General features: G+C 37.2%; 1 protein-coding gene across 6 annotated transcripts in view; it reads left to right on the top strand.

Annotated features, from left to right (window-relative positions):
• The window catches only part of ADD3 (adducin 3), a 142,487-nt gene that overhangs the window by 72,032 nt on the left and 51,153 nt on the right, over nucleotides 1-19,302 (top strand). The window contains exon 1 of one of the 6 annotated variants that reach the window (XM_055118999.1): nucleotides 2,397-2,475. The exons of 4 other annotated variants lie outside the window; for them this stretch is intronic. The gene's annotated coding sequence lies outside the window, so the exon portion shown is untranslated. Of the gene's footprint in view, nucleotides 1-2,396; nucleotides 2,476-2,628; nucleotides 2,779-19,302 lie in introns of those variants that run through there. One more of the 6 variants, XM_055119000.1, reaches the window with a different exon arrangement.

The following is a 19,302-nucleotide window of genomic DNA, read 5'->3' as shown; positions in this document are numbered from 1 at the left end:
AGATTTTTTTCTCTTTATTGGAAGGGTGATATTCAGAAGGGAGAATATTTTTAATGTATTTTGCTGTGTGTTTTACAGTTTTCTGTTTCGGTTTTTTTCTTTTAAGTTACGGAATAATACTGGCAACTTCCAAGAAAACTAGATCTGGATTTCATTTTGTATCTTCAACTCTGTGTGATCTTGTGCACATTCCTGACATGTTACAAACAGCTTGTGTCCCTGAATGTGCAGTATCAATTTTCAGTGGTGAAAGCCCCAAAAGGAAACAGACTGATTCTTCCATGCACAAACAGCTGGGCAGTTGTGGATGGAATTAATTGCTGATATATATTGGCTGTGTTTTTCTTTTCTTGTCATTTCCTTTGCAGCTGTGAAAGTGAAGTTTGACTTAAAAACAGACATTTCCAGCAGTGCAGATACAAAAAATATCAAGATGGCGGTCTTCTAATATAATGCCCAAACTGTGGCTTTTGAGATTTTTGAGTCTTGGGCAATAGGACCAGCAAGGGAAGGCAGCAGGTGATATATAGTCACGTATATGGCTTAGACTACAAAAGGAATATTTTTGGAATGGGCTAACATATATTGTAAGAGTAACCTCATAATTTACCAAAAGGCAAATCAGTCAGGACTCCCCTGGAAGTCTAAAAGAGCACATTTTTTACTATACCATCTCTGAAAATATTTTAGTGTTCATTATTCCAGACTGATTTATAGTGCTGGTATGAGGGAGTAGCAGTTGGCAAGGCTAGTGTGACATGTGTCATGAAAAACAATGTTTTTCTGGTCTCCCAATCCTTTCCCATTGTTTATTTAAAATTCTATGTAAAGGATTATACAGCTTATGTTTTACATGTTTCAGAACTTCACTGAGAAACTTATTTTTTTATTTCATGAGTTGTAGTTCATTTAGAAGTAATGCTTTTGTCTGAATATGTATATAAAGTAGTATTGATTAAAATAACTGAGCAATAATTGGTAGCAGTTTCAGTAACTAAAGTTTTTAAGTAGAATGTATACATCTAATTATGCATTTTAGTAGAATGTATACATTCTACTGTATACATTTAAGTAGAATGTATACTGAATATCTTATGAGGAATGACAAAAAAAATTCCTCATAATTATTTGAGAAAATTATTTGAGAAAGAAAGTAATTGCATTTTTTGAAAGTGTGGCATACATATTAATTTTCATTAACATAACTTTCATAGTTCATTTCTGTGTTCTACCAGAGCAAACTAAATTATATCTCTGTATTTTAAGGCAACTTTTGATTAGTTAATATCAAAATATTTATTCCTGTGTTGCAAGAGAGCTAGAACCCTTCTGAAGAAAGGTAGTAATCCTTATATCAACATTCAGGTACCAATTCTGGTTATGCAGGCCAAAGTCAAGTTCTGCAGTGAACACTGTTGCCAACACCTTGAGATATGCAGAAGCTGCTCTTGCTAAACTTAGAAGTTGGCATGGTTGGACTTCCTTTATAGTAATTCGCTTCCACCTAACAGTCTGTTGATTGAGCCGTGGGGATCTCCCATGTGTTGTATCTTTACTTTCTCCACGAAAAAGAAACGTCCGTATTTTATTTTGTGGGCAATAAAACTGATCTACAGACATGAACTTTTTCCCTATTTCTTGAAGAAGTAACTAACTGACTGATTTAGGTTCTGACGCCCTGAAAAAATGTTGTGGCATATTAACGTGCAGTGTGCTCTCTCTGAAGTCTGACTGGGTGTGTTGCTTCCCCCAGAGGGGGCTCCACCCTTGCTCTAACCGCACGGAGTGTGGCTATCTAGCTGTTTCAAACAAAGTTCATTTTTAGGACAGCATTGCATCAGAATTGCCACACAAAAAAACAGCTTAAGAAATGAACAGCAGCACCAATTTATTTTTGTAAGTAATGGATTGTCTATTGTTAATACTGATAGCTTACAGCTTAGAGGGGGAAGCACAGATAAGATAGATGGTTAATTTTGTGCCAGCTGCTAGTAGCATGCAGTATTCTTGGTGAGGAGCCTGTGGCCTTATCACTCAACCAAAATTATCACTGTCTGTGCACTTGTTAATCTGCTTTTTGCCCTTAAGCCATTTACTAAATTGTTTTTGCATTGTATGGGGAGTGACATTAACTTTAAACGAAGGAAAGTACTTGTAGTTTCCCAAATGTGCTAATTATTTGACATAAAAATGCTCAGTGTTACATTTTGTGCTGAGTTTATTGGACTCATTAATAACATAATCTGGCACACTGTATTTTGAGACATCGTGGCGTGAACTTTGTGTGTAAGAGTGGCTTCATTGAATTAAAAAAAAAAGGCAGCCTCTAAAGAGCCTTTTATTTCTGTTATAATGATGCTTTGTCCTGCTGCTGTTGGGTATTTGTCAGAAGAGTTGGGGAAGGCTGCAGCTCCAAGTTGTGTTCCGTGCCTTGTCTGTGCCTCTGTGTTCTTTCTTGAGTTTGTGACATGAATGGTAAGTTGAACTATAAGAGAATTTACTGTTCAATGAGGTCCATGTTCAGCAATTTTCTTTGCATTATAGGTTCTGACTTTTTTCCTTCCTCACATATCGGGATTCTGTTTGTAGCTGAGATTTAAAATTCCTATGAAGTATTTAATTGTGCACTGGCTGAAGTGGACATGTGAAGAGAGAGGCTCTGCTTTGTGACGTGTGTACTGACTGTTGTCTTTCTATGTGTGTGTGCGTGTTCATTGTGAGTACACACACCTGCTTGGTGCAGCCAAACTGAATCTCTTGCCTCAGTTGAAATCAAAGGTGAGTGTTGAAAATGACAGATTTGTAAAGTTTGTGGGTGACGTTGTGTCATCCTTTTTAACTGAGACTTCCTCCCATTTCCTTGTTCTAACTTCCTCTTCTGTAAGTTGACAATACTTGAGTTTACCTATTTCTAGCATCATAAAGAATAAAGTAAAAGCATGGCATTTTGTGAAAAATGGTGATTCTTGATTCTAGTCACTTGATTCTAGTGTGAATTAGTGACTTTTCTTTGAACATTAGTTTCTTTACCTATGATATTAGGAATTTGGGTTAGTTCTTAAGGATGTTTGTGGTTTAGCATATCCTTTTTCCTCTAAGTAAATACATGCATATTCTAAAAATTATAAAAAGAATGTATTGAACTTTAGAAAAAATAACATAAATAACATAAACTAAGCTTTGATATAAATGTGTTTTAGGAATTTACTCTTTAATATTTGAGCCATAGATAGCTATGTAAGTTGCCTCCTAGACAAGAAAATACAATTTCACATTGAAACTAGGTGACTCTCTTACCACTAATATGTTGAACTTTTCTCAAATACCGGCCTCACCTGCATTTTTCAACCATTTTATACCTGTGGACACACACACCTGTCCAAACACAGGTATAAGATAATATCAAGCATAGGTTTGCTATACCACCCATGGACTGGTGTAGTAACCAAACCAGTAGATCAGTGGTTTTCAGTCTTTCTTCATCTACAAGTATTGTGGACCAGTCAGTTGACAAAGACTTGGCTACATTCACTGTATAATTAAATAGCTTTGAGTAAGTGTTTTTCAGGTTTTTTAAAAAATGTGTTTTCTTCACAATCTAATAAACATATATGGATACCGCTAATGCCATTCTGTTAAATTTTTTAAATATTTGTTTCAATTCACTCTGCTAGATGATCTCTACTGTTCCTTTGCAATCTAAGAAAATAGTGTTGCACTGGGCTAGAAAGTTAGAACCCGTGCTGACTGACCCAAATTCCATCCCAGCAATACTGTGGTTCTCTGAGCACAGAGCCAGGAGGAAGTCTTGAGCATCAGGCATGACAGCCCCTCCTACCACACCAAATAGTATTGCACTTAACCTGGGAGTCATTTTGCAGCAGATCAACGAAATAACATTGGATTCAAAGCTTGGTGATTTCAGATTGAACACATCTTGATCATCTTTACTTTTGAAATCTACATAATGAGAGATTGTAATAGATGTATTTCAATGTCTTTTCCATGTATAATATTTACATAGTATTTTTGTTAGAATATTGATTTAAGCTGTATAATCTGAACTATATGAAATTTCTATGTAAATTTAAAACATCTTATGTATATATCATATGACATAATAAGTTTATTTGACCTGCTATTTAGTCTAAACTATTTGAAAAGGTAATAATGTACTAGTAGAGTAGTTGAATATTTATACTTTTTTTGAAGTAAAGCAGATTTTATTTGGAGGTTTTTGAAGGGGAAGAGGGACAGGGAAGTGAGAGAGAGTGGAGAGTAGCATGCTCAAGAGAGAACCCGGGTTGCTCCAAGGATGGAGAGAGCCCCTACACCCATTCCAGCATTAAATATGAAAGCATGAAAGTACACATCTCAAGAGGGGAGATGCGGGCGCCAATGTGCTCGGCCACATGGGCACAGCAGCACATGGGCTCAGGCAGCATATGCACCTGAATATCATACTTATTTCACATAAACTATCCTTTTCTTTAAAAAATTATGTTATAGAAGTATAGAATCCATGGGGTCAGATGATAGTACAGCCAGTAAGGCACCTGTCTTACATGTGGCAGACCCAGGTTCTATCCACAGCATCCCATATGGTCTCCTGAGTACTGTCAGGAGTGATTCCTGAAAGTAGAAAGTAGAGCCAGGAGTAACCCCTGAGCATTGCCACATGTGCTCCCTGGGAGAGGGGGGGAAGAGGTACAAAACCCAGAACTGAAAAACAAATCCTTTTATCTTTACTTGGGTTTTTTTGAGTGAGGTGGTATTTTTCAAATATATCCTTAATGTTTTTTTTTTTAATAAATCCAGCAATTCAGGGTGATTCTATGGCATTTTCCTTCCCCTCCAAACCCACCCCAGTTTTTTGGCCACATCTGACAATGCTGGGGGATCGACCATTATACAATGCTGGGAATTGAACCTAGGTTGGCTGTGTGCAGAGCAAGCGGCTTTAACTTCTTTATTATCTCTCTGGCCCTTGATCCTGAGATCTTTTAAATGTGGTTTCAGCTGCTTTGTTTAGGTTGTTTTCATAATCTAGCCCTCTCTAATCGATATCTATGTTTCCTTGAATACTAAAATTGGTATTGCTTGACATAGTTAAAAGTTTTCTGATTTGCCACTGAGGAAGCAGCTATAGAAGTAAACCATTATCCTGCTAGCAAAAGTTCTCTATCTACACAATAAAGTTACAAAGAAACAGAAGCAGGAAATTCTACTGCATTATACATAGGATGTTTAGCTTTACTGTTTCACAATTTCATTCATGTAGTTCTGTCAAATGACAGCTGTCCTGAAAGCCAAATAGTAGAAGAATTTCATCATTCGAATTTTGTTACTACAACAGAAAGATAAAAAAGATGTTTTCTCGGGCTGTAATTTCGGCTCAGGTGCTAGAGCACATCCCTTACATGTGTGAGGTCCTGGTTTCCATCCCAGGCTTGCATTCCTACCGCCTCACAGCACGACAGGGTGTGGTTACCACAACAATAAAGAAAAAAGACATTTTATTGGCCGGTGCATGTTTATTGGCACCCATGCATATATGTGTTGTGCATCCTAATTTCTTGGCAGAAAGCTGGACCCTAATGTACTTTTCTAAAACTTAAGATATTATTCTGTATTCAGATTTTAATGCCAGATAATTATACTACTGATATACTGCGTTAGTTTTCATATCAATTTTTGACTTCTGGTTCAGTTAAGAGAGTTTTACTCCTGTGGATCCCCTTGGAGCCAAGCGTTGCATTCACGGTGGGAATACCTAAATGAGACATTGTGCAGTCCACTAAAAGGGCAACTGTTTCTGTTTCTTTCCTTGTTAGAGCTTTTCATATCCTCTGTTAGGTGGAACAGGGCAAAGAGAAATTTTTGAGATTTGCTTTTGTTTCATCAGAAATATGAAAGGAAAGTAGATTGTAAATATTGGGTGAGGATGTAGTTCAGAGACAGAGCATTTGCCTTGCGTGTGCAGGGGCCACTGCAGAATTTAATCCGTAGCTACAAAAAAAGGCGGGGGGTGGGGTGGGTTTCTTAATGTCATCTTAGGACAGTGTCACATACAGTTGCTATTCTATGTGTGTATCTGCTAATAATATCAGTTTCTTACTAATCAAATTCTAAACAAAATTAAGTGATGCCCGAATTACGCTTCAATTTTCTCGTCTATCATATATCTGAGATTCAAAAGCCTGTTGAGGTTAGTGTGCCTCTTCCAGTGTGATGACTAAACAATTGGATCTATGAAGCTAACCTTGAAAGTGGCCACACTCTGTCTTGCTGACATATCCTGAGATCTTCTTTGTCAAGTTACCATCCATTGTGGTATTTACAACGAAGGAAATTCTCCATAGTTAGAAATATACAGGATACTGCTGTCTACAGGATGTTGAATAAACGTTGTGTAAAACATTTGACTATTTTAGAAAACCAGCCCTATGATAGCATGACAGCAAAATCAGTCAAATAGATTATATTTGAGCTAAGACAGCAAGACGTTTTAAACGAGAGAGACAGAGAGAAAAAGGAAGGAAAAATCTAATGGTTACTCAGGTCAGTTACACAATCCCAGAGGGACTGCTGTTTCTCTGGAGCCCAGCTTTGGCTAGGGTCCTGTGACACACAGTGGGAATTTACTTCCTATCAGGAAACGCTGTTTTTCAATGTATTATCTTGTTGAGACAACCACAGCGAACAATAGGCTATTAATGTATTAGAACAACAAGAGTCATAACTAAGCCAATATTTGCTTTGTTTTGAGTGTGAACCTTAAAAAAAAAATTGGCTGGTCTTTAGAATACATTTGACCATCAGTAACTACTGTGCATGAAAGCCATGACAGTTTAAAAGAACACAAAAGAAAAATTTACTTTAATAATTGTGATTTTAAGTTATTTGTACAGGTTAGGTTGCTCACTGTTCATAGACAAGAATAAATTTAAACAATATCCAGTACACTTTTTAGGTATGAAAAATGTCGATCAAAAGCCTGTTTAGAGGGGCTGGAGCGATAGCCCAGCGGGTAGGGCGTTTGCCTTGCATGCAGCCGACCCGGGTTCGATTCCCAGCATCCCATATGGTCCTCTGAGCACTGCCAGGGGTGATTCCTGAGTGCAGAGTCAGGAGTAACCCCTGAGCATCGCCAGGTGTGACCCAAAAAGCAAAAAAAAAAAAAAAAAAAAAAAAAAAAAAAAAAAAAAAAAGCCTGTTTAGGGCCAGAGATTTAGCTCAATAGATAGGAGCACATTTTTGCACGCAAAAGGTTCAGGTTTGATCCCTGACATTGCATGGTCCCCAGGTACCACTGGAGTAACCCCAAGCAAAGAGCTGGGTATAGCACATGAGCAGTCAGGTGTGACCCCAAAACAAATAGTGGAGTATAAAGAAACAGAAAAGGGGCTTAGACAACCCTCAATAAACAGACATTGAAATATGACCAATAAAACTGTAATCTGATGATCTGTGGCAGATAAGTGAGGGTGTGGTGGGGATTTGGGGCTAATGGCTGGAGGGATCCAGGCACCCTGATGGTAGTCATGATAAATGTAGCAGCAGTGCAAGTTAAAACAGTAATATAGGTACAGTTTTAAATTAATCAGTTTTTTTAAATGAAAGTGGTATCAGATAGTGGTGGAGGTTCTTGGGCACTGCAGTAGATCTTATAAGCAAAAATATTAACATTAATTCTATTGCAACCTTTACTCAACTGTAATTTTTTAAATCCTTTTTTAACTTTTGGAAGCCACACCAAAAAACTTTATATAGAGGGAAAAACACTTCAAACTCAAGTCTCATAGTAATAGAGTTTATAGAAGAAATTAAAGCTGTTACTTTCATAATAACTTAGAATAAGAAACTGCAAGGAGTGATGGGTCACTATCAAGTCACTACTATAATTATATGAGTGCAATAAATTTTCGGTCAGAAGATCGTCTTATCAAACCACTTCAGTTTATATATGAAATTCAGATCTTCATTGAAATTTTCATTTTATCTTAATTCAGAATTCTGTATAACAGCAGTCCTCAATTCTTGAATATCATAACTTCTTTTTTATTTGGAAGTTGTCATAAACTAGTTTTTATGATTAGTTATATTTCCTTGTAGTCATGGTTTAGTTCTCTCTATTCCTTACTAAGGATAAGATGTTGATTTGTATTTTTTAACTGAATCACAGTGAGATGCACAGTTACAAAGTTGTGATTGGATTTCAGTCACATAATATTCCAGCACTCATCCCTTCACCAGTGTACAAAGGGTAAGACATTGATTGGCCTGTTTCTTAAATTAATTGGTTTGGAAGGTGGGGGGCGCACACCTGACTGAACTAAAGGCTTTTCTAGTTCTGTACTCAAGGATTAAGCTGGGGTCAGTCACATGTAAAGCAAGACAAACAACACCTGTGTATGCTCTAGCCCCTCTTCCCTTCCCTCCCAGTCTTTCTCTGTCCCTCTCTCCTCTCTTTCTCTGCTTCCCCACCCCCTTAAGCTGCCTGTATACCCTCAAACATTGAATTCCTATTGGCTGATTGATTATGAATGTTTTAGAAGGAAGGAAAAAGGGGGAAATGGTGAGCAAGACATTAGGGAAATAGGTTTTGTTTGAAAGTCATCATTTTCCTCTAAATCTATGTATGTCTAATCTATCCTATTTTCAGACTCCCTAGGCTGTCTTAACTTTGTGTCTGTGCATGTCTCTCTCTCCTTTTTCTCCTTTTTCTTCTCTCTTTCTCTCTTTCTTTCTCTCTCATTCTTTCATCCTGCCTTAGCAGTTGACTAAGCTTCTCAGTTGTAAGCAAGAACCTCAAGGGTTGTATTATCCATATTCCCTTTTAAATGTTTAAAATAACACTCTCCAGCACTTTACAACTCTATAGAACTTTTCCTTGACACTAGAGATCAAAAGTAGACATGAAATATTTATCAAACTCTGGAGAGCTACTTAAGTTACTAAATTCCATGAAGATAGCTTTTTATTTGACAGTAAAGCACTTGATGAAGGCTTTAAGTTCAGCCAAATAGGCACTATAGAACTAAACTACAAATCTCTAGTCTGTGTGAGCCTCAGAAACACAAGAACCTTACTTCAAGTTTGGATTTAAATATATAGTAAACAATTTAAGTGAACCCTTCAGATTTGGATAAGTAGACGCAAATTGCTAGGTCATAAGATTTACTCTTCTCATGAACTACCATGGAAGCTTTTAAGAGAAGCATTCTCATTTAAAATTTGTTTTAAGTTTTTATGAAAAGAACACATAAAAATTCTGATTTGTATATTTTGCAGAAGGGTGTGAAGGGCTGTGGCCTGGGAGTAGTGCAGGGGTAGACTACGCCCAAGGCCTCACACATGTAATTAGCTACATCCCCATTCCACTTGGGAGTTTTGTTAACCCTGAGTATATATCATCAAGGCCCTTATATCATCTAATAAATTATAGCTTTGAGGCATTGGGTGGATTTTAATAATTTTTAATAATTTAATAATAAAAATATTTTTTGAACTTATGTCTTGTTAACCTTTTCTGTTTCCACTGAAGAGTCTGCCAAGACCAGAAGTGTTCATTGTAAGGGTTATGTGAATTAATGTGCTCTGTGTTAATACCTATCACATAGTAGTGCCCAGCTCCTGGCTTGCCATGTTCATGGTGATGAATAACACGTACATTTTAGTTGACTGTTATTTTGTTTGGTCCACACTCGGTGGTGCTCATGATTTTCTCCTGGCTTTGTGTTTAGGAATCACTCCTGGTGAGGCTCAGGTTGTATATGGTGCCAGGATTTGAACTAGGGTCTTATTGTGCAAGGCAAGCCCTTTAACCCCTGCACTATCCCCTTGGCCCCAATTTGTAAATTTAATAAGTTGATGCAGGCAGATGCGTGTTTGTCAGTGTGCAGATCGTTACAACATGCCAGTCGACCAAAAGCTTACATTCAGTAGACTGGGAACACCAGTAAAGGCGATTAGAGGCTGCCCCAAAAGCCTCCATCCCACTCAGAGAGCCCAGCAAGCTACCGAGAGTATTCGCCCGTATAGCAGAGCCTGGCAAGCTACCCGGGGCGTACTTGATATGCCAAAAACAGTAACAATGACAGTCCTCATTCCCATGATCTTGGAAGAGCCCCCAATAAGCAATTGGGCTGCAATTGGGCTACACTAGCACATGACAAGGCCAAATGGAGGTGTTACTGGTGCCTGCTCAAGCAAATCGATGAACAACGTGATGACAGTGACACAGTGAATATAAAGTATTTTTAATCAGTTTAAGATACTTCAGAGTATGACTCTTTCCTTACATTGATAAATCATATAACCATTCTGTTTTTCACATGTTATGAAAAGTCTTGAGAAGGATAAAATTACAGACTTATCAAGTCAATCTCCTTTAGAGTAAGCTTTTCTTAGAAAAATAAGTAATTGTCCTTTATGTTAATGGGGCAGCTCCCACATGTACTTGGGCGCCAGGGACCACTCCCAGTGATACTCAGCCATTCAAGGGCCCAAGAACAAGGTGTGCAGCACCACCAGGCTGTGCTCAGGGCCTCCAAGGCTCTATTTGGTAATGCTTAGGAGGCCATCTGGTGCTGGCACTGCTGTACAATCTTTTCAGTCCCTTTAATTTTTTTTATAGTTCAGGTAATACAGTGACAGAAGTGCTAACTCTTTATGCTAACTCTGATATACAGAGCTACTGCCACCACCGCCACAGTGTCCAAGATGCTCTACTGTGCATACTTCTGTCAGTTTTATTCCACCTTTTATTTTACCTCTACTGCCTGGTAATCTCGGTTTTGTAATCAGAAAGAGATTTGTCATCATTCGATACTGTCCATTCCCTTTGTTTCTCACTCAGAGTTTAACAGAGCTTGATTAAGAATCATATAAAAAGCATTAATCAAATGGTAGTCAAGCAGAGGGAGAACAGCAACAATACTAACTTTGCTCCTAGCACTGCACATGGTTCCCTAACCCCACTAGGAATGTTTCCTGAGCACAAACCAAGGGGTAATCCCCAAGCACAGCCTAGTGTGGCCCCCAAACCAAAACAGATAAAACAAAAAACTTTATCTGAGCTTCAAAAGTACTTCATTGTTTTCTCCTAATTCGTGGGCCCAGAACCCAGCATGATGCTAAATCTGTAGGTTTATACAACAGAAAGGCAAAAAGAAATATAGGGGCCGAGACCTAGTATAAGAGTTAATGCACTTTCCCTGCAAGTGACCGAGATTTGATCTGTAGCACCATATTTGGTCCCCCAAATGCCCCAGGAGTGATTCGTTTTAAATCTATTCCTGCTAAAATGAAAAGACCTACCATCAGATTGCACTATTTCTTTTGAATTTGATAACAACGTTAACTGTTTCAGCTCTGATGGACCTGTAAGGCCTAATCCTGCTTGCATTTATGGTTGTCATTCATTTTACATCTTTATGGAGATTTTTTTTTAACAAATTTTGTTCAGAGTCTGATGTGACAAGAACATTCCTATCTTTTTGCTTTAAATTTTCTTAGAAACAATGTTTTTCAGTCTAATGAGTTTGCCAGAATCAGTGCCATTGTGTAAGAGATCTGCATTGTATTGCCTTAAGTATATCAGATGTAATTCATGTTGCTATTTTGAAGATTTGTTATTTCTAGAGAGCTGACTTTGATTAAGTAAAAGTGTACTATCAGTCTACATTGTTATGATGGCAAAATGCATCCTGTAATGTATATGATAGGGATGGAAAGTCTATTGAAAAAGTATGTGTATTAGTTTCCTGGGGCTGCCATTGCAAAGCACCATGAAATGACTGGCTGGGGAAAAAAAAATTATTCTTTCAATTCTTGAAACCAGAAAGACAAAAACAGGATGTCAGTAGGATTGGTGTCTTCTGAGGGTTCTGCCCTTCTCCTTGCCATTGGTGATTTCCAGTGATGCTGGTGTTACCAGGCTGGCAGCTGTATCAGTTCAGTTTTTTCCTTCACAGTCACATAACTTCTTCCTTTCTTGTGTCTCCTCTGTGTCTCTGTTTTCACATCTCTCTCCCTTTTAATTAAATAAATAGATATTGAATCTAGGGCATGTCCTAATTCAGTATGACTTTATTATTTGATAATAAGGTTATATTCTGATGTAGTGGCATGAGTTTAAGGAACAATATTCTGGCCAATATATAATATCAAACTTTGGATCTAAAGGTTAATTCATATGGAAAAGCTAATTTCACAAAAATATATTATCTTTACAAATGTTTGAGATTGACGGACATCTTTTTCATGGGTTTCTACTTTCAAACATTAAGATATTTCTAAAATAGCAATTTTTAACAAGTAACTTTCAGTAAACAAAATACCATTTATTGAGCACAACAAGTTTTTGTGCTTAATAAGTTCTATTTTTATCACTCCTTCTCACACTTTCCATAAAGAAAACAGATGTGATTGTGATGATCTTTGATCCTTACTAGCCAAAATCATGAGGTAGGAACTTTTTCAAATCAGACTTCTATCATAATGCCTTGAGTTGCCAGTCGCTTTTAGATTTACTTTTGCGCCTGTTTCTTAGAAGTTATAGCTCTGAAAGCCAAAAATACTTCACTGGACTATCTGAAATAATAGATCGAAACGTTAACTCTTAGGATTTACTCAGACCTTGTGTTTTGTAATGTTTTGGATACATTTTTTCCGGGAGGGCAGGTGCTTCCAGAAGTACTGAGGGAATGAAACCCCTGACTAAGGTTTGCAAAGCATGCCTCCAGACCTTTGAGAGCTCTCATTTTCCTGCAATTTTTAAAGTAAGGCACTTTGCCTTACCTTATATGTAGTGTTGGAAGGGGTGTCACACACAGTGGTGCTCAAGGCTTACTGCCTGAACTCTGTGCTCAGGGATGATGCTGGGGATCAACACTGGGTCTGATACAACGCAAGCGCCCTGGCCCACTTTACTATGTCTTTGGTCCTGCCTTATATATTTTGTCTCATTGATTATAGTAATCACATTAGGGATGGCGTATTAAAAGAATCAGCCATGGTAATAAATCAGTTTCCTAGACTAATCATTTGAGTGGACTGGAGCGATAGCACAGCAGGTAGGTTGTTTGCCTTGCACATGGCCAACCCGGGTTCAATTCCTCCTTCCCTCTCAGAGAGCCTGTCAAAATACCGAGAGTATCCCGCCCGCACGGCAGAGCCTGGCAAACTACTGGTGGCGTATTCAATATTCCAAAAACAGTAACAAGTCTCACAGTGCAGACTTTACTCGTGCCCACTCGAGCAAATCGATGAACAACACGACGACAGTGCTACAGTGCAATCATTTGGGTGAAATTTTATTTTGCAAACTCAACACTTTATAAAATAATGAGCTTTGTGGAATTATTTAGATATATCAGAGAAACTGAAATTTCTTCAGTTCAAAATCCATGAGAAGTAGGTAGAAATAAGCTTGGAATTTGGGGGAGTTACAATTCCCTTATTGCTTTTATTCTAATACTCAGGAAGAAACTGAGGAATCTGAAGTTTCTAGAGTAGATGCAGTGATAGGTGAGAGTGAATTTGACCTGAAGCATTGCTCTCCAGAAAAATGTCAAAAGCAAAGGACTTCACATTTTTCAAGCTCAGGGTCACACAAATAAATAGATTTTAGTTCATGATTTAGATTAGAATTGCTTTGGAAAAAAAGCCCTTTACTCGAGACTAGAGACAAACTAACTAAAGATGTAACCTTTCTCCAAAATTTGAAAGCAATGAATTTTTCTTCAAAAATTATAATCTCCTGTGATTCCACTTTTTAAAACCTCTCATTTATCATGAGCTGTCAAGTTCTGGATCGTTTCCTAGATCTCAATTTTTTTTTTAATTTCACTGATAGCAGGGGACTTAATGCTAGAAATTAAATGTCTGAGAAGCACATTCATATAATCAATCCATTAGTCTGTCAACTTCCTCTTGGGGGAAAAAAAAGGCCTTCCTTTTGATACTTCTTTTCTCCAATCATTTCCAAAGGCATGTTGCAGACAAATAACTGAAGGGAGTATATTTTTTTACAAAGTTCATATTTTGTAGAAGAAAGGGGTAAAGGCCTTGAAAACATGTGTTTTGGATTCTGCAGGATACTTGAGGGATTGGCTCTCTACAGTTGTTTTTTTAATTCATTTTATGAGACCATATTCCTTCTTTAAAGTTTCGCTTTTGCTTTTCAAAATAATTCATAGGGAGAACAATTGGCATTTAATTCTAAATAATAATTGAGTTCCAACCTAAAATACACTTCTGAACTTTATATATATATTAATTTGATTTATTTATTCTTGGGGGGGTCACACCCATCGATGCACAGGGGTTACTCCTGGTTCATGCACTCAGGAATTACTCCTGGTAGTGCTCAGGGGATCATATGGGATGCTGGGAATCAAACCTGGGTCAGCCACTTGCAGAGCAAACGCCCTACCTACTGTGCTATATCGCTCCAGCCCCAATTTGATATATTTATAATGAAATTGTTTTCAAGTTACCAATGAATATTATTTTCACTTGCACCAGTGTCCAAGCAAGTAACTGATTTCCTTCCTTCCCACTTTTCAAATACAGAAGACTTGCCCTTTATTCCTTTTAATAAGAAATGTGATCAATAAATCATTCTTCATCAAATATTGATACCTTAGTGAAAAAGAGATTGGGTTCATCCCCTACTTGATCCACAAGTGAAAGTTCTTTGTCTTTGGATTATCCAACTGAATATTCAAGCAATATTTGCTTGAAATTTTTGTATTTTTTGTACCCCAATATTTTGAATTCTGTAGATTAAAATTACAGTCTGCTACCATGTTTCAGTTGCATAAGCATAGGATGTGTCTTTCATGTTTTCTATAATTTGCAATATTGTTTATATTCATGAAACAAAGTTTTGGGACTGGGAGTGTGGCTCAGCAATAAAGTAGGTGCCTGGCATACTGACAGACACCTGTGTCGACCCTAGCAACACCCACACACACACACATACATGCACACTTACACACACACCATACACACACACACACACACACTTCGATTCTGGCAATAGACCAGAGAGTTAAGTTTTTATATTTACACCTGTTTGATAATTATATAAGACAATTTGACTACTGTAAGAATATTTGCCTGGCTGGGGTAGCAGGCGGGGGGAAAAAAATTTACCATTTCTGTTTTGGTGCTGAATATTGTGATCCTCTACTGTATTTCTGTGCACCCCAGTAGATAAAGACAATAGTCACGGTTGTAATAGCTACATATACTTATAGGAAAAGAGAGTCCTTTAAGCCATTACATTTTTTTGACAACTCTCCATACCTATTAGAAACTATGGTCATAAGTAATTTATTCATGAAGATACTTAGTAATCTGAATATATTACCTATGATTAAGCGTATTTCTTCTAATATACTTTTTCAGAGAGTTGATTATTATAAATAAAGGCTTCTAACTCTCTCAAAATGGTACTAAATTAAAATTCTATCACTATCACCCCGTTGTTCATTGATTGCTCAAGCGGGCACCAGTAGCCCCTGTCAAGTGCCAGTGCAGCCCAACAGCATCTGCTCGCTCCAGAGCACGTTATTGTTACTATTACTGTTTTTGACATATCAATACATCATGGGTAGCTTGCCAGACTCTGCTGTACAAATTAATATTAGAGTTTCAAAATTAAGCCTAGGATTGGGGTAATTTCTTCAAGGATTAGAGTACATGTTTTACGTCCCAGTGCCCAAAAATAACAACAAAAATCTAGTTATGTAAGACTATGTGTTAGACATTTTTAATTATTTAGGTCAAGAAAGCCATCATATCAAACCAACTCATTTGTATACAACTTTTCTAACAACAGTTATAACACTCAGATTTTAAGTGATGATAATTTTATCCTTGTGGACTTTTCTTTTGGGGGGGGTTACACCTGGTGATGCACAGGGGTTACTCCTGGCTCATGCACTCAGGAGTTACTCCTGGTAGTGCTCAGGGGACCATATGGGATGCTGGGAATCGAACCTGGGTTGACCATGTGCAAGGCAAACGCCCTACCCACTGTGCTATTGCTCCAGTTCCGCCTTATGGACTATTTTAACCAATAGTATTTACAAATAATCTTACGAATTGTGTTTGTTGGACCTGCCTTTCTTTCTTATATTTCATTGAAAGAGTAAATTTTGTCATGAGAACAATTGTGAATGACTTGGTAATGCTAGTAAATTTATCATTTTACAATAATATCTGATACTTGAATAGTATGGCTTTAGCAAAATCACCAAACATATCTGAGTACAGTGTCCAGTCACCTATAAAATCAGATCCTTGAATTCAGCCTGAAATATTCTAAGACATTTCTTAGGTAATCTGTAGTCATTATGGCAATAAGATGTCAGTGCTTTGTGGCATGATTACATTTTCCTGGGCACTTAGAAAATATCATTTGTGTTACTCAGTATATACAATACCAGTTTTGATTTTTAACTTTTATCCACTTCTATCCAATTTTACAGCTCTATCAATTCCCATTTCAGTTGTATATAAAATCTTGACTAGCAGTTGAAAGTGGTTCGTGTCATTTAGTTACTGTTTTAAAATGAATAAAATTTAACTGGTTGATCTAAGGATGTGAGTTGGGGTTGTTTTCTAGGGCTTTAAATACTTTCACAATTTTATAGTAACTTAATAAGCCAGCATTTGTTGTTGTTTTTTGATCAAATATGCTACTTTGAAGTCTTGGCGTATCTTTGGTTATTGTTTTAAATATGGAACAATAGGCTTAGTACTTGAAAGTACAGTCCTTTTGCTTGTGTTCTAGAGAAAACTGTTAAACTGCCAAGAACTAAATTAAATTTTTAGTTAGTAATAACTTTTTATAAGATTGTTTTTACCATTCCCAGCCTAGAAGTAATACAAACCAGATTGATTTGGAAGCATTGTGATATACTAAAACAGTTCAATTCAGCCACCTCTTACAGAGTACTATGTTATTGTGGGAACCACAAACACAAACAGGGATCAAGAAAATTGGCCTAGGGGCTGGAGAGATAGCACAGCGGGTAGGGCGTTTGCCTTGCACGCGGCCGACCAGGGTTCAAATCCCAGCATCCCATATGGTCCCCTGAGTACCGCCAGGGGTAATTCCTGAGTGCAGAGCCAGGAGTAACCCCTGTGCATCGCTAGGTGTGACCCAAAAAGCAAAAAAAAAAAAAAAAAAAACAAAAAAAGAAAATTGGCCTAGAAGTAGAAAAAAGTAAGAAAAAGTGGGGAGTGGGGGGTAACATGACAGTACTACAAATGGTTCTTTTTAAATGTCCAAATGGAAGAAAATTTAATTATCTTACAAAGCACAAGAATCTTATTGCTATGACCTGTCATAAATATTTCTTTTTTAAAAATCAGGAAATCATTTCTTACTCCCTTCCACTTAGCTGGTTTATAGCCATGCCCCCCACTTCTCTCCCTTCTCCCACAACAAGGTTTCTGTTGATGACCATGGGTAATGTTTCTGCATCAGATTGTGACAGTTTGTCAAACTACATAACAATCCATTAGAAGATTTTCAGTCAGTTTTACCAGCAGTTTTTATTGAAGTATCATTGATGTATACATTAATATTATTTTATGTCATATAATAATTTAGGTATGATGATTCATTATTTGTGTACATTGCAAAAGTATCATCATATAAGTCTAGTTGAAGTATGTCACCATACATAATTACAAGGTTTTTTTCTCCTGCCTCAGTGTTCAGGGAAACTTGTGGTGCCAGGGATTAAATCCAGGACTCCGACAATGCAAAGTAAGTTCTAAAGCCCTTTGAACGATCTCACTAGTTCTGTGATGAGAATCTTTTGGGGGGGGGGGGAGGAAGCTAGTGGAGGAGGAAACACCCAGCTGTTGTCAGGGCTTACTCCTGCCTCTGTGGTCAGGGGACCATATGGGGTGCCAGAGATCTAACCTGGGTTAGACTCAGGTAAGTGCTGTATCACTGTATCTCCAGCACATGATGATAAGGTCTACTCTTAGCAACTTTCAAATATACTTTTGATTTTAGTTGACATGCTGTGTAAGTGCATCTTTACAATTTGTTTTATAACAAAGTTTTTTCCTTTTGAACCCCCTTTCTCCTATTTTTCTCATTTCTATCCTCTGCCTCTGGAAAGTACCCAGTTTACTGTTTATAAGTTCAGTGTGAGGGGACTGGTTTTAAGATTCCTTATGCTAGAGCATGTATTTTCTTTCTCTGACATATTTCACTTAGTATAATATCTGCAGTGTTTTTCCATGTTGTCACAGAAAGATAAGATTTTATCCATTTTTATAGCTATTTAATATTTGTAAAGAGAGAGTAGTTAATTATGTAGAGTGCTTAATATCCCTTGATACATATATTTGTACATAGATTTATTCACTGATAACAGTTTTAGGTTTTTATATCTTGACAATTTTAATAAATGCAGAATGAAATATGGGGGTGCATTTACCGTTTTGAGTTAATGTTTTCATTTTCTTATTAATGTCCAGAAGTGGAATTACTGAAAATATGTTAGTTTTAATTTTTTGAGAAATCTCCATGCTATTTTCCATTGTGACTACAGCAATTTATATCCCCTCCAGTTTTCAAGGGTTCCCTTTCCGCTGCATGCTTGCATGACAGTACTGTTATCCCTTGTCATTTTGTTAATAGCCATTTCTAGAAGTTATATCTCTCCGAGGTTTTGTCTTTCCCTGATGATACTGATTTTAATAATTTTTTCATGTACCTGTTGACCATCTGCATCATCTTGGAAAATTATCTATTCAGTATCAAAATAACATAATATCAGACTGACATCCAAAAAGAGTAGACAGAACGGGCAGTAATATTGCCCATAGTTGTAAGCCTGTCTCATGAGCTGGAGAAGAAGGCAACTGAAGTAGAGAAGGGATCACTAAGACAATGATGGTTGAAGGAATTGTTCAGGATGGGAGATGTGTGCTAAAGGAGATAAAGGATCAAACATGATAGCCTCTCAGTATCTGTATTGCAAACCATAATGCCAAAAGTAGAGAGAGAGTATGGGGGAAATTGTCTGCCATGGAGACAGGGGAAGGGCTGAAAAGGAGGGGAGTATACTGGGGACATTGGTGGTGGAGAATGTGCACTGGTGAAGGGATGGGTGTTTGATCATTGTATGACTGAAACTCAAACATGAGAGATTTGTAACTGTATCTCATGGTGATTCAATTAGAAAAAAAATTATCTATTCAGTATCTTCTGTTTTTAAGCAGGATTGTTTATTACGTATGTTTTTTTTTACAAATGTA

Source organism: Sorex araneus, chromosome 11 (assembly GCF_027595985.1).
Source record: "Sorex araneus isolate mSorAra2 chromosome 11, mSorAra2.pri, whole genome shotgun sequence".
NCBI lineage: Eukaryota > Metazoa > Chordata > Mammalia > Eulipotyphla > Soricidae > Sorex > Sorex araneus.
The sequence above is the reverse complement of the archived record's forward strand: the minus strand, read 5'-3'. Positions and strand labels throughout refer to the sequence as shown.